General features: G+C 40.0%; 1 protein-coding gene across 9 annotated transcripts in view; it reads left to right on the top strand.

Moving 5' to 3' along the window:
- PHACTR1 (phosphatase and actin regulator 1) overlaps positions 1-12,869 on the top strand; it is a 307,511-nt gene that overhangs the window by 183,751 nt on the left and 110,891 nt on the right. The gene's annotated exons all lie outside the window — the stretch shown is intronic.

Below are 12,869 nucleotides of genomic sequence, written 5' to 3'. Positions count from 1 at the left end.
TTAATCTGGAACTTTTTGTTCATCAAGGCTGACCATTTGTAATACAGCCTCAGTTTATATCTATTTCAACAGTTGGAGCTTGGCTTGGAGAGATTCATCAGATTCTAAACGGAGATCTTCAACTTTGTTACCAATGTTTTCTTTAAAAAAACCCAAAGCAACACAGTGGGTGCACTACAACTAAAGCAGCAGCTCACCAAAGCTGTATTTTCAAGTTCTGCTACTAGAGCTAGAGCGTAACCCAGAAGAAATCTCTGAATATTGATTCAGCAGATTATGAATAAAGGAAAAAGCAGTATGAAAAGATAATACTAGTGGTCGATTTAGCCACATTTAAGTTCCTGTGAGTGCTAATAGAGGAGTGAGAAAAATACAGGATGAAGAAGTTGACATTGTGTTGAATAACTTGCATAACCAGAAATTATTCGTTCCATTGGGCAGGAATGATGTGTCACTTGTTTTTTGGAGAAAACCAAATCTCAGTTCCTGCCACACCCATCCTTCTGCCATTGCTTTCTCACACTCCTAGTTCAAAACCCTTTGTAATTATGGAAAACTGTAAAAAAGTGGGTTTATATTGTAAATTGGTCTGAGCAAGAATCCCAGATCCAGGCACTGATGCATGTGGTGAAAGCTTTGTGATCTATTTAGGTTTCTTTTCTTTGTTCTTTCATGATGGCAAGTAATTACTACAAGTGGTTCTGCAAGTCTTTAGCCTGGATTATCTGTGAGAAAACATGAAGTTTCTCTGGATTTCTTATTGTTCTCACTAGAACTAGAAAGAAAGCAGCAGGTATCTTGCTCCTTCAAGTGCCAGAAGAGGCTTGAGTTACCACCCAGTTGCTTTTCTGCCCTGTGTATTGCACAGTGGAAGCTTTTAGGCAGTACTTGGGTGTAACTGTGGCACCCCAAATCCTGTACTCCTGAAAATGGCCCACATTTGGGTGAGACATCTCATTTAACTAAGTGTGAATTCTTGAATGAGATTAAATGAAGAATAAGTGTTTCCAGGGTTTGTACCTGAATGAGTTCTTTACTGTGTGCTGTTTAAGCTGCTTTCTGATTCGTCAGCCAAAAACTAATGAACTGGAATAGATGGCTATATTACTCTGAGTGATGATCATATTTTTTGACTTGACAGCTGAGAAGCTATTGTCATGAAAAGTGACATGTTTCTGCAAAACAAAAGACTTGTCTTTCATGTTCTGCATCAGTCATAACCAGAGTGTAGTGTAGCAGGATTTCCATAAAAACCATGTAGCTCTTAGGGATATGTGCACACTGGGGGGACAACTACTTTGAATCTAGTTTCAGTATGCTGGCTTAGTTGGTTACAACTAGGAGAATAACCATGGCTGTTGAGGAGGTACCATGGGTTGCCAAAGCCTGCCTACTGATGATTTTTGTGGTTTCTCCAGCTCCATGAGGTGAGACTGAGCTGCTTACTGCTGTGGTTAGACTGACTAGTTTGAAGCTGGATTGAATATGGCTCCATAGTCTGCTCTGGGCATTACAAGAAGTATTGCTTAGATTTGCCCCATTACCAAAATGTTTGGAAAGTACACAATGATTAAAACCAGACTGAAAACATGTATTTTCTCTTCTCAGAGGAATAGGAAGTTTTACCAGACATGCCAGCATATCTTCTCCCCTGGTAAGAGGGAGTTCAGTGTCTGAAAAACTAATTTAAAAGCTGGGTCTCCAGGAACATTTGTCAGTCGCAGTACTGGATTTGATCTCAGTTGAATCCAAAACTTTTTTTTTTTTTTTTTTTTTGAAAAATTTTCAATTCTAGTAAGTTAACAGTATCCTGCAGCTGCTCTGCAAAATTGGTACTCCTGTCAGCTCCCGCCGCTACTAAATGCAGCAAAATTGACAAGAATGTCAAATTTGCTGAGCACCCTGTGGAAGTCAGAGATAGAGATTTACTTCTGAACTGTGCAAGAGCTGGGACCTCACAGTTTCCATCATCCCCAGCCCTGGGGAACAGGAGTCCACCAGCATCCTACAAGACCCCCGAGCAATTAAGAAGCATTGGCTGAACCTTGGATGTGTAGTATAAAAGATTTGACACATGGAAAACTAGCATTTTTCTGCCAGCATTTCCATGACCTCTTGTCCAATACCTCTGATCTCACTGAGAAAATATATTTAATTTTTATAATAAATCAAAGGACAAGCTAGTGGGATGGCATAATGAGAGCCAGCATGAAACTTCATAATACAGGCTTATTTTCTTCTAGTGCACTGATAAATGTGACACTTGGAAAAAAACCCCATTCCCATTAGTGTCCTACAGGCATGCACCCAAGCTTTCCCACCTGCACAGAACATCAGTAATTATCAAAAAATAAATAGTAATATAAGTATTTTATTAGGCTCTTACTTGCTGCAACAATGGATTCAATTATTTTTAATGTCAAAAGTAGTAAGGGTCAAAACATATGGCCTAATCTGATGAAATTTCCTTTGAAATTAATGGGAGGTTTTTCTCTGGGAGAGGACAGGAAGAAAGAGTCACGCTGATATATAAGGTTGAAAGGTTGCCTTTTTCTTGGTATTTCCAAGTGCTAACATTTTGTATCCATATCTTTATCAGACGAAAAGCTCTGCTTATTTATTCAGATATGAATGTTTTAAAATACAATTCAGCAGTCAATGGGCAAAAAAACCTTTTAGGTAATAGGAGAAGTTATTTTCTGACACCTGGTAATTGCATAAGGTGAGACAGACCATAATTTGATTGATGGAGGACCTCAATGTTATGCTTATTATATATGAGTCCTCTTAGCACATCAATACTCAAATTGTGATATTTGAGCATATCAAGTCCCCCATCCTCCATCTTTGTTACTGGATTGTCACTGACAAGCAGAAGGTCAAAAGGATGTTTGTGTTTCATAGAGTTTATATGTTACATTGATTTTGGTATCTCTGTAGTGACTATGCAGAAGGGTCAAAAGTCTGACAGTGCCTTGGTGCTGACTTAGGACGAAGGTAAGAGTCTTGGGTTTTGATGCAGACGTCTCATGCCTTTGCCTTGCAGCTGGCCTGTCTGTGAGATCATCATTAGGTATTTTGTAAAGCAGCCAGAGCATGTAGAAAAGATTACGGATAGGGTGATCTGTTTGCAGATGGGAAGCGCCAGATGAGCCGTGGGGTTTGATCAGAGCAACCTCTTCCGCTGCAAGGTGGTGTGTTAAGGAGCTGTAAAGAATGTGCACTGTGAATGAAAGATGGGCTTTGGCTATGGACAGGCTCAATCTCAGAAAAACGGGGAGATTACACTATGTAAGGGACACCAGTGTACCACAGCCAGAACAGAAACAAGTTAATTCTCACAGTAGTTCTCCTCCTGGACAGAAGTGAAGTTCCTATCAGCACAAAGTGGTTTTCAGTGTCAGAATTGCAAATCATTTTATCCCAGAAGATCCTATTGAAAGTTCCTTGATGGGTGATGAAACTCCCACAGTACAACATCAACTCTCCTGACACTGAAGTTCTATATACAGGGAGTTAGACAAAGAAATCAAACTCTGCCACACTGCTATTCATGCTACAGTCAAAGGTATGCTGTATGTTTTTTAAACTTACTAAGATTTTTACAGAAAGTGTGGAAACCTTTATTTCCATGCAGGACCAAGGCCCCCTCAACAAAATGAGAAATATGATAAAGTTGGGAGAACAGGCAAATTTCTAAATGGCAAGATTGTATCTTTCGAGAGGATGGTTTCTTAGAGCTGACAAGGAGCAGCCTCACTTAGGCAGAAGAAGCCTGGAAGAAACAGAATTTTCTATTCCCAAGCACATTTCCTTGGCTGGATACAGCTGGGATGGCTCTAGAAGACTGGTCAAAGTTTTAAAAGCCACACTGGGCACTGTGGGAATCAGCAAAGCAGAGAGCAAGAGAGCAAGCTGACTGTCTCCTCTGCTAGACCTTTGTCTTTTTTTTTAATACCTTGATCTTCTGCTCACCTTGCTGTGAACTTGAAAAATGTTCCTGGGTATGTGGTTGTTCTATTGCAGTGCCATACACATGCTGAAATGTCATTTCCTGGAGATGTTTTGGAGAAGGAACTGCTTCTGAAATAAAGAAGCTTTAGGGGAAATAGATTCTGTGCTTACTTGAAATACTATTGAAGGTTTCTATCACCGCTTTCATCAAAAGCCAACTGTTTGCAACCTTTCAGAAAAAAAGTCTTTCAGCTGCTGGAGGAGTTTGAGTAGAAAAAAATGTCTTGTTTTGTCATTTCCATTTCTGGTGACCTTCATTTTAAAGAATTGGTGCGTATGTCTTTCCCCATCCTTGCTTCCTGAATTGCAGTGCTCAGGCAAAAGGGAGGAGGAAGCATGTAACTTGTTCTTGAAGGACACTGGTTGGAATGAGGAAAGCAGGAAATGGTGAGAAATTTAAGGGTGTAAAGAAAGCTCAGCTGTAAGTAGGAGAGCAAAGGATTCAGCAATGTTTGGGTTAGGTACATTGGCACACTGTACAATGAGCAGGGAGTGTCAGAGGAAAGCTCCTCAGCAGCTCTGTTGCCAAGTAGATGGTAGTCTGAGACAACCACTAATACTAAAGAGAGAAAAGGAAATCTTTTCAACTCAGCCTTTCCTCCTAGATATGTTGAAACCTCCTTTTATTTGTGTCCCAGGCTCCCTTCCTAGAAATACTTACAATCCTCTTCCACAGGGCAGTGATCACATATCAGTCCTCTGGTGCCACAGTTCCCATCCCAAAACCCACGGGTGAGCTAGTGAGCCACGTCCTGTTCTGTGACCAGAGGAGGACACAACTGTGACTTTCCAGCCTCATGCTTGGGGTACCCTACTGAGAATAGGGAAGACCTGCTCCTGTTTCATTTAAGGCTTCATTGGCTCAGGTAACATTGTAGGGGTTGGTGTTCAAGAACCTGTCTCAAGGTGTAGGACTGGGGAGTTGGAAGGGATAAAGACTGGGGCTGAAGTAGACCAGAATATGAGAAGAGCCAAAAGGCAGACCACTGTGAGCCAAGCATCATCAGTTGGCTTGGGGAAAAAGGACATTCAGTGCAGGTTTGTGGGTTGATCTGCTGCCTAAGGGCCTTAAGACTCTTTTAATAGTTATCTGTACAGAGAATGACAATCTTCTCTTGCTAGCAGTTCCTCTGTTAAATAGTAATAAATGAGGTCTGCACTCTGGATTTAAAGATTTAAGTGCAATACTGTAGACAATGCCACAAAAGGGAGCATGTGGATTTTTTCAGTTTACTTTTTATGGAGAGTATAACACGCTCTTCCTTTTGCTTTCACTCAAGCCATTTAAAGATAGTAAGTGAGCCACAACAAAGTCAACTCATCCAACCTTTATCTGCCTCACTCCCAAAATCTGCTTTAAAACAGATATTAATTTTGTGCCCAAATCTTTTTTTTCCACTTGTTAAGCCTTGTTGCTTTGGTTTTTCCAACCAGAATTTTTTTTAAAAGACGCTATATAAAGAAATCATTTCTCAGTGTGTTTATGTAATTTAAGTCTCCCAGTCAGCAGAGGGGATTGCTTAAATTGGCAACACTTACAGGCAAGGATTTTTCACTGTTTCTGATGAATAACAAGAAGAAAACAAAATGTGGTAAAGCTGTTCAATTAAAGAAACTGTTATTCATAAACCATACCCAGATCATTTGATTCCTACTGGTGATTATTTCTAACTACAACAGGTAAATATTTTGAACCTTTCTTTCCAGAATATTCCAGTTGGGAGAAATTCAGTTATATGTTGCCAGTGCTTCTCTTAAACCTTCTGCTTTGCCAGTAATTGCCTCTTGAGTTTTTTCACATAAAACCCTTAGGCTATTAAACTGGTCATGTGATTTAGGTGAGACCTGTGCCTGGAGAAACAAAGGAGAAGCACAGCCTGCAGACATGCCTGCCCTCACCCCTGCCTCTACTTCTGCGGAGGTGGTCTACAGGGTGAGGGACTTTATGTGGTTTTCCCAAGTGCCAGGATTTGACATCTATCTGCAGAGGTTCTAATTTCATTGAAAAGAGTGGTTTTGTTTGGATCATTGTCTAATAAGGGTAACTGTTTTAAAGCACTTTATGGTCCCATTCTGTTCTTCTGAATTTATTTAATATCTGATTTGATCCCATATGAAAGGTATTAATATTTCAGTTAGAATTCCTCTTATACTTTCAGGCCAGACTGTTTCTAGGTTTAGGTATGGAGAACAGAAGTAATTATGTTTTTTTCTTCCCTGACGCTCATATTCTGATGACTTGGAAATACAATTCTGAATTCTGAATCACTCAGAGAGTGAGCAGGCTGTCCCCTCCAGGATAGCTGGGTCTGAAGTCACCCTGAAGCCTGAAATACTCCAGAGTCCTTCCTGTTCTCTTCCATGACAAAGCCTGTAAATACTTCTGTGTAAAACCCCCAGTGACCCTTTTGAAGTGAAACAGCGAGCAGGTGATACAGCTGCTGGTCCCAGCCAGGTATTTTTGCTGTGCTGGAGCAGCTCATAGAGCATTAAGGCATTGCTGAAAATCACTGATCATTTCCAGGATTTTGGGAGAAGAGAGAAAAATGGCACTGTTGTAAAACTTAGTCCAAACTTGCAAAAAAAAGAGCTCTGGCTTTGTTAAAAACCAGCAGTACAACCACTTTTCAGAGTTAGAAAGGGCTGCTGTGTTCACTGTGTTGCGATTTTTTTGAGGGAAGCATAAAATCTCATTGTCTGGACAAAAGCAGTGTTTTGGAGGAACTTGGGCTGTTCCTGAATGCACATTGAATGCAGCAAATATTTTTACATGAAGGAAAATCCAAAAAATAAGCTTATTATATTTCAGTGTTTTCTAGATGAATCTTAGAAGAGTTATTATGCAAATTTACATTTCTGTTTGAAATTTGAACTAGATATTATTTTGTATAGTTAAAAATCTGAATTTCAAATATAAAATGGCCAGGTAGACAGGAAAACATTTGTATCTTGGATCTGTTGAAGTATTACACTGCTTGTGTTCAAGGACTGAATAAAAATTAAAATCCACACACAGTTTTATTTTTTGCATTGATCCAAAACTGCACACTTGATGTATTCTGAATTTTGGAAGTGAAAAAAAAATTCTAGGATTGCATACAACTTCTCTTGGTATGCACTGACATTTCCTTAATGTCTTTTGAGAAATTGGCCAGAAAAATGTACCAGAATTCATGCAAAACTGTAGACAACTTTTTAAAAATTTCATCTTTTGCCATTCTATAGAGGGAGAAAAACTATCTTGTATATCTGCTTACTGCTGTGGAACCAAGGATTCACGGAGATTTTTAAAGCCAGTGGTCATTTTCAGCCTCACAATTAAATAAACAGCCCAAAGAGAGTGGCAGGAGACCCTTCATAGCAAGGGAAAGGGATGGGTGATATTTGCCTCTCTATTGCTGGTATTTTGAATTGTCAGCATTTTCAGATTTGTCATTTTAAAGAGATTAAAAGAATGGAAATGAACTCAGAAGTTGCAGATCTGATTTGTACAAGGAAGGCTGTGAAAGCAGTTGTCTATTTTTATACTTGAATTGCCGACTGGAAGCTCCTAGTTCAAAAATGGGGGAAACAATCACTCCCCTGGGAGCATGTATTCCACTACAGAGCAGTATCACTGTGTCTTCCTGATATTTGCTGCAGAATATTTCCAGGATTTAAGAAGAGGACTTTGCTTAGCTGGACTGAAAAATGAGTCTGGGGATTGTTCTAGCCCCGTGCCAGCTGTAATGGAACGTGTGAAACGAGGCCTCTAAATGTGTCCCTTCTTACAGGAAAGAGATGTTTAATAAGGCTGTTTGGTTTTTATGCTAATTACATTTCCAGCTGCTGTGTGAAGATTATATGAGGCCACCCAAACTCTAATGCTGTGACATAACTCTACAACAGTGCATTAATGTTAAAATAGTGTAATACAATTAATCCATTAGAAAAAGTACAAATTCTGATGAGTGCAAATAAATGCTGTTAAAGCATAAGCTTCTTCATGATACATGGATTAGAGAACAAGCTCCATTGGAAATATTTTAAGTGTTTTAGCAACAAATCAGCAATAATGGAATATCTAGCTGTGGGGAGAGAGAATATATTTGGAAGAAGCTCATTCTTGTGAAAAAGTTGTTGTATATCCTCAGCTTCTATTGCCATGGCTCATGAATGGAGGGTCTTCGTCAGACTGGGTCCTTACAGATTATTTTAGAATTATTTCATTTAACAACAAAATGTGTTGAAGCTGCTTTTTATTTTTAGATTGCATGTGAAGCATGGATAATAATTAGTATTTCTCAGACCGTTGGCTTTTGTTCTTTAGGTTTTCACTGCCTCTATAAAGGCACAGGAAAAAATCACAACATTTCACAGTGACACGAAGCCATGAGGAAATTTGTCTTCACAATGATGCTTTCGCTGAGAAGTGCTGTTGAGGAAGTTTTATTCCTAGAATACTGTTTTGCTCTTGCTCAGTGTTTCCTGCAGGGGGGAAATGAAGCAGGAATCCCCAAGGCCAGCATGGCAGTACCTCAACTGAGTCCTGCTGTGACATGTGACCCGTGTTGTGATTGGAAATGGGTTGGTATGGTTGTGTGAGCATGCAGCTCAGTGGGTCTAACCTGATGGGATATTTTAATCACGGTAGTTGCCCTTTATTTCCATGTCCATGAGCTGCATTAAAAAGGCACATACCGTTGGATATATAGGGTATTGGCAACAGAGATGAGAATTCCAGGTCCATGGGGACCTGACGCATGGGTGACAATCACTCAGACAAAACCGTAAGCTTCATGACCTCTTTCCAGAGATGCTGAGGCTAGTATGTTGAGGAAAAATAAATAGTTGCTAGAAAGAGAAACTGAATTGCCCTGTGTACAGGGGTTTAATAGGAAAACAGATTATGAATTGGAAATCAAAGATAGCTTGATGAAGAACAGTTTCATAGAAATCTTGGTCTAAGTCTTGTTTATTCAAGGACTTGTTTATACATTGTAACTTGAATTATTTAAACCATAAATATGAAACAGATTAGTTATAACAACATAAACCCTTGGGCGGATGTTTATGCAGTTCATAAACTCATTCATTTTATTTTAATTCATCAAGGCAAATTTAGTTCTGAATTAAAGTGTCCACATAAGTGTTTAATGTGGTATTGGTGAACCTCCTTGAATTACCAATTCAGATTGCTTTTCCTGAGCACTGTGTAAGTAGATACAGGAGCTAATGGGCAGGAAAGAGTAGATGAGATAACCTGAGGTGCCACAAGAGATGGATTCTAGAGGCTCTGTTTGGTGAAAGCTGCACCTGGCTACTTGGACTGCCTTGGGGACTGGCAAAGGAAGTCCAAGGTGATGATAAGAACACTTAATGAAGAGAGAAAGCTGTTGTGTTCTCTTCCAAATTCTGCTGCTGAGACATCCGTGTAAGGACCCAGTCTGACGAAGGCCCTCGGTGACACTCTTGGGGCTGCACAGTGTCCAGCTGCAGACGTCCCTGGTGTCAGCTGCAGCTTGCAGGGAAAGCTGGCTCCTTCACAAGGAGCGAGCCCCAAACAAACGTGGTGTAAAAACATCGGCGGAGGCAACGGACGAGAGGTTCCAGCTGGTTTATAGCAGGTGGAGAGTCCAGGAACAAAGACCAGGGATAAGGGAGAACACAGCCTTTTATAAGGGGGTGGAACAAAGGGAAACAACCAATGGGGATCGACTAAGGGGGAGGAGACAACAGAGGAATATCCAATAAGGATAACTTAAGGGAGGGAATTACATGAGTAGATCAATGGGGCATTGAAGAATGGAGAACTTTCCGGAACTAATACATAAGCAGCAAGGGGAAATACATAAACATGAACTCGTAGATAAAACTGGGTGGAGAATTCCTAAAGCAATAAAACGTGAACTAAGAACCAGTAGGAACATGGGAACTTGCCGTAACCACGGGGTGAGGATTAGACCTCAGTGTTCTGGAGGCCTGTCCAGCAATCCTCCTAATGCTCTGCTGCAGTGGCCACTGCCACGTGCACTGCAACGCCTCCATTCATGAGTCCTGGCGAACAACACGTGTGGATATTGGACTGTTAAGTATTGCAGGACTTGACTGCAGTTTGACCAGGTCTTTTTTTTTTTTGGTCAGTCTTTCCATATGTAAAGTTTCTTCAGATCTGCAGCTCACAAAGTCAAGTAATTCAGAGAGACTTTTGGATTACTGTAATAAAAAGGATTTCTAAAATGTTGAAGGAAATCTTGGAAACCAAAAGCATGGGGGAACACTACTCATTCCTTTTAGAAGTTAAACTCACTTTTCAAAGAAACGTACAGATTTTTTGAATATTAACGATTTGCTGTATTGATACACTTTCAGATGAATGTTTCAGTTCCACAGTATGATGTCTGTATAAAGAAGTAGTTAAAAGTAAGACTTATTTTGGTTACTGTTTGTTTGTGGAGGCTGAAGACATAGGCTATCTGTTGTTAACTGCAACGGAATTGCTTATTATATACAGGATATGCCACACTGTTAGATAAAAGTAGTGGTAGAATAGATCCATGATGCTGAACATGACCCACAATTTCTTTTGTTCTTGCTGGAGTAGTAGCAGGTATATGTTTCAGGTATATGTTTCTAGGTTGAAAAATGGAGTATCTCAGTCTCTTATTTTGCAGATGAGTATGTGCATGTGCATTTTTGAAGGACAGACCTTAGTTCCTCTTTGAAAGGTTTTAATTTGGTAATTAACACTATTGGTCCTTTATATCCTCAGAGTTCTATTTACATCTCTCCAAGTTAATCTGGCAATCCCAAACAATTCTATTTATCAAAACAGGCAGTAAAAATCATTCTTTTGCTGTGGTGAATCATAACTTTTTAAACTTAACCAACAACATTGTTTACCTATTCTAAAAGAAAAGTTATAGGGAATTTGAGTGCCACTAGCTACCAGTTGAATCTGAAAACACCAATGGCTCACCTCCCCCTGTTTTGCAGGAAGCTCTTGGTCTCCATGTGCTCTTCATTAATTCTGTAGTTAAAAGTAGCATGGGGCTGACAGCTGAATGTGCACAGATAAGAAGTACTCTGAGGAAGGACCAAAGAATGCCCAGATATGCTTCTGCCTGAAGGCAATGACATATATTTGTGCTGAAAATGGTTGGCAATGAGTTTGATTTTCTTCCTGCTGAAGCTGATAAATTCTGCCTCTGTCTTCACTGAGCACAGGGTGCCTGGCAGGAACTGCTGAATACCAAAGCCTTCGGTCATACGGATTGGCCAAGAAGGCTTCTGCCAGCTGCACAATCTCCTTTTTGAGGTGCTGTTCCCAAAAGAAGACTGTTGGACTCAGTAGGTGATCAGCTCTTTGCAGTAATAAACAATATCTGCTGGCAGAATGTTTCCAGGGTGTGCACGTATATTTTTAAAAGCATCCTTTTGTAGTTAGGTTCTGCCTCAAGACACTTTGAAGCCCATGAATTTCTATCACTATCATCAAGAATCAATACTGCATTTACACTTCTGTACTGGCACTTACATTTTCAAAACTGTACATGTACATCTAATAGCCTGTGTGCTTTATGGACCTGATCAAAAGCCCCATAAAATGATCATTTGGTTCTCTCTAGTTTTTGTGGGCATAGGATCAAGTCTGTATTAAGTAGTCATAGTAGCATTCCTCCCAGTTTCCTGTCTAATAAGAAAATATGCTACAGGGAGATTAAACATCAGTTTAAAAAAAGATGTAGTTGGCTTTGAGTGAAATACTCAGATATCTGACACTTGGGCTACAGTTTGCATGTGCCTGAGTGGTAGCATTTTTTCTCACTGCCTAGTGGCTTCTTGTACATCATCTTGCTCCTCAAGCTGAAGGATTCTTTATAGTTGGGGGAAAAAAAAAGCTCAATAATTCCATGAGGAACAGAACTTTTGAAACACAATTTTGTATGGGTTTCTCCTTCCTGTATCTTTTGCTGTCTGATCACAAGCCTAGGAATGGCAATTTGGATCAAGTTTCCCTAGCCAGCCTTCCAGAACTTTAGAAACATTACAAATTTATGATCTTTTGTCCTGACCAACGTTTGCCAAAATTGGAAAGAGGTAGTAGAATTGCCAATGAAGGCAGATAAAGACAAGAAAGCCACTGCTGTTGCTAAAAATATGCCGAAAGGAATGGGAGAAAACAAGACATTGGCTGGCTGCTATGGAAAAGGATACTTTGGCTCTTCTTGTTTTTTAATTTCTGGGCATAGGCAGCGATATGGGATACACATCATAATGTCACCCCAAGACATTAGGGCAATGAGTTTAGAAGAGTGGCAGCACACATCGCATCCTCTTATAACCTCAGTATTAACTCCAGAATATCTGCAACATTTCTCATCAACTGTCCTTCTGTAAGAAGATAAGCATCGGAATAAGAAGCTTCTGAGAAACTGTTTATGGAAATAATTTGGGATTCTATGATCAGTGGAGAATCCTTGTGTGTCCTCATGCTTCCATTTGCTTTGAAAAGAGCCAGGGTGTGAAGGGCACTCTGCAGGTGTTTACAGGGTTTGGATCAGAACCCTGAGAGCAATCTGGAGGTTCCTCTGCAGGCAGGCAAATGCAGAACTGTCGTGGGAAGATTATTACAGAAAATCTATGTGTATTGGTTTATAAATTAAAAGAATTAAATCAGCGACAGCCACTCTTAATTAGTGATGGATCTGAACTGACCATATAGTCAGTCAGGCATCCACTGTTGATCTCCATAACACAGAACTCTCTCATCCTGGCAGCAGCAATGCAGGAGCTCTGGCACACGTACTCGTCCCTGCTAGTAACCAAGTCCACACACTATCTTTTATTTATATGTGATGTTTACGCCCCAGAAA

This window comes from Corvus hawaiiensis, chromosome 1 (assembly GCF_020740725.1).
Source record: "Corvus hawaiiensis isolate bCorHaw1 chromosome 1, bCorHaw1.pri.cur, whole genome shotgun sequence".
Classification (NCBI taxonomy): Eukaryota; Metazoa; Chordata; class Aves; order Passeriformes; family Corvidae; genus Corvus; species Corvus hawaiiensis.
This window is presented reverse-complemented; position numbering and strand designations above follow the sequence as displayed.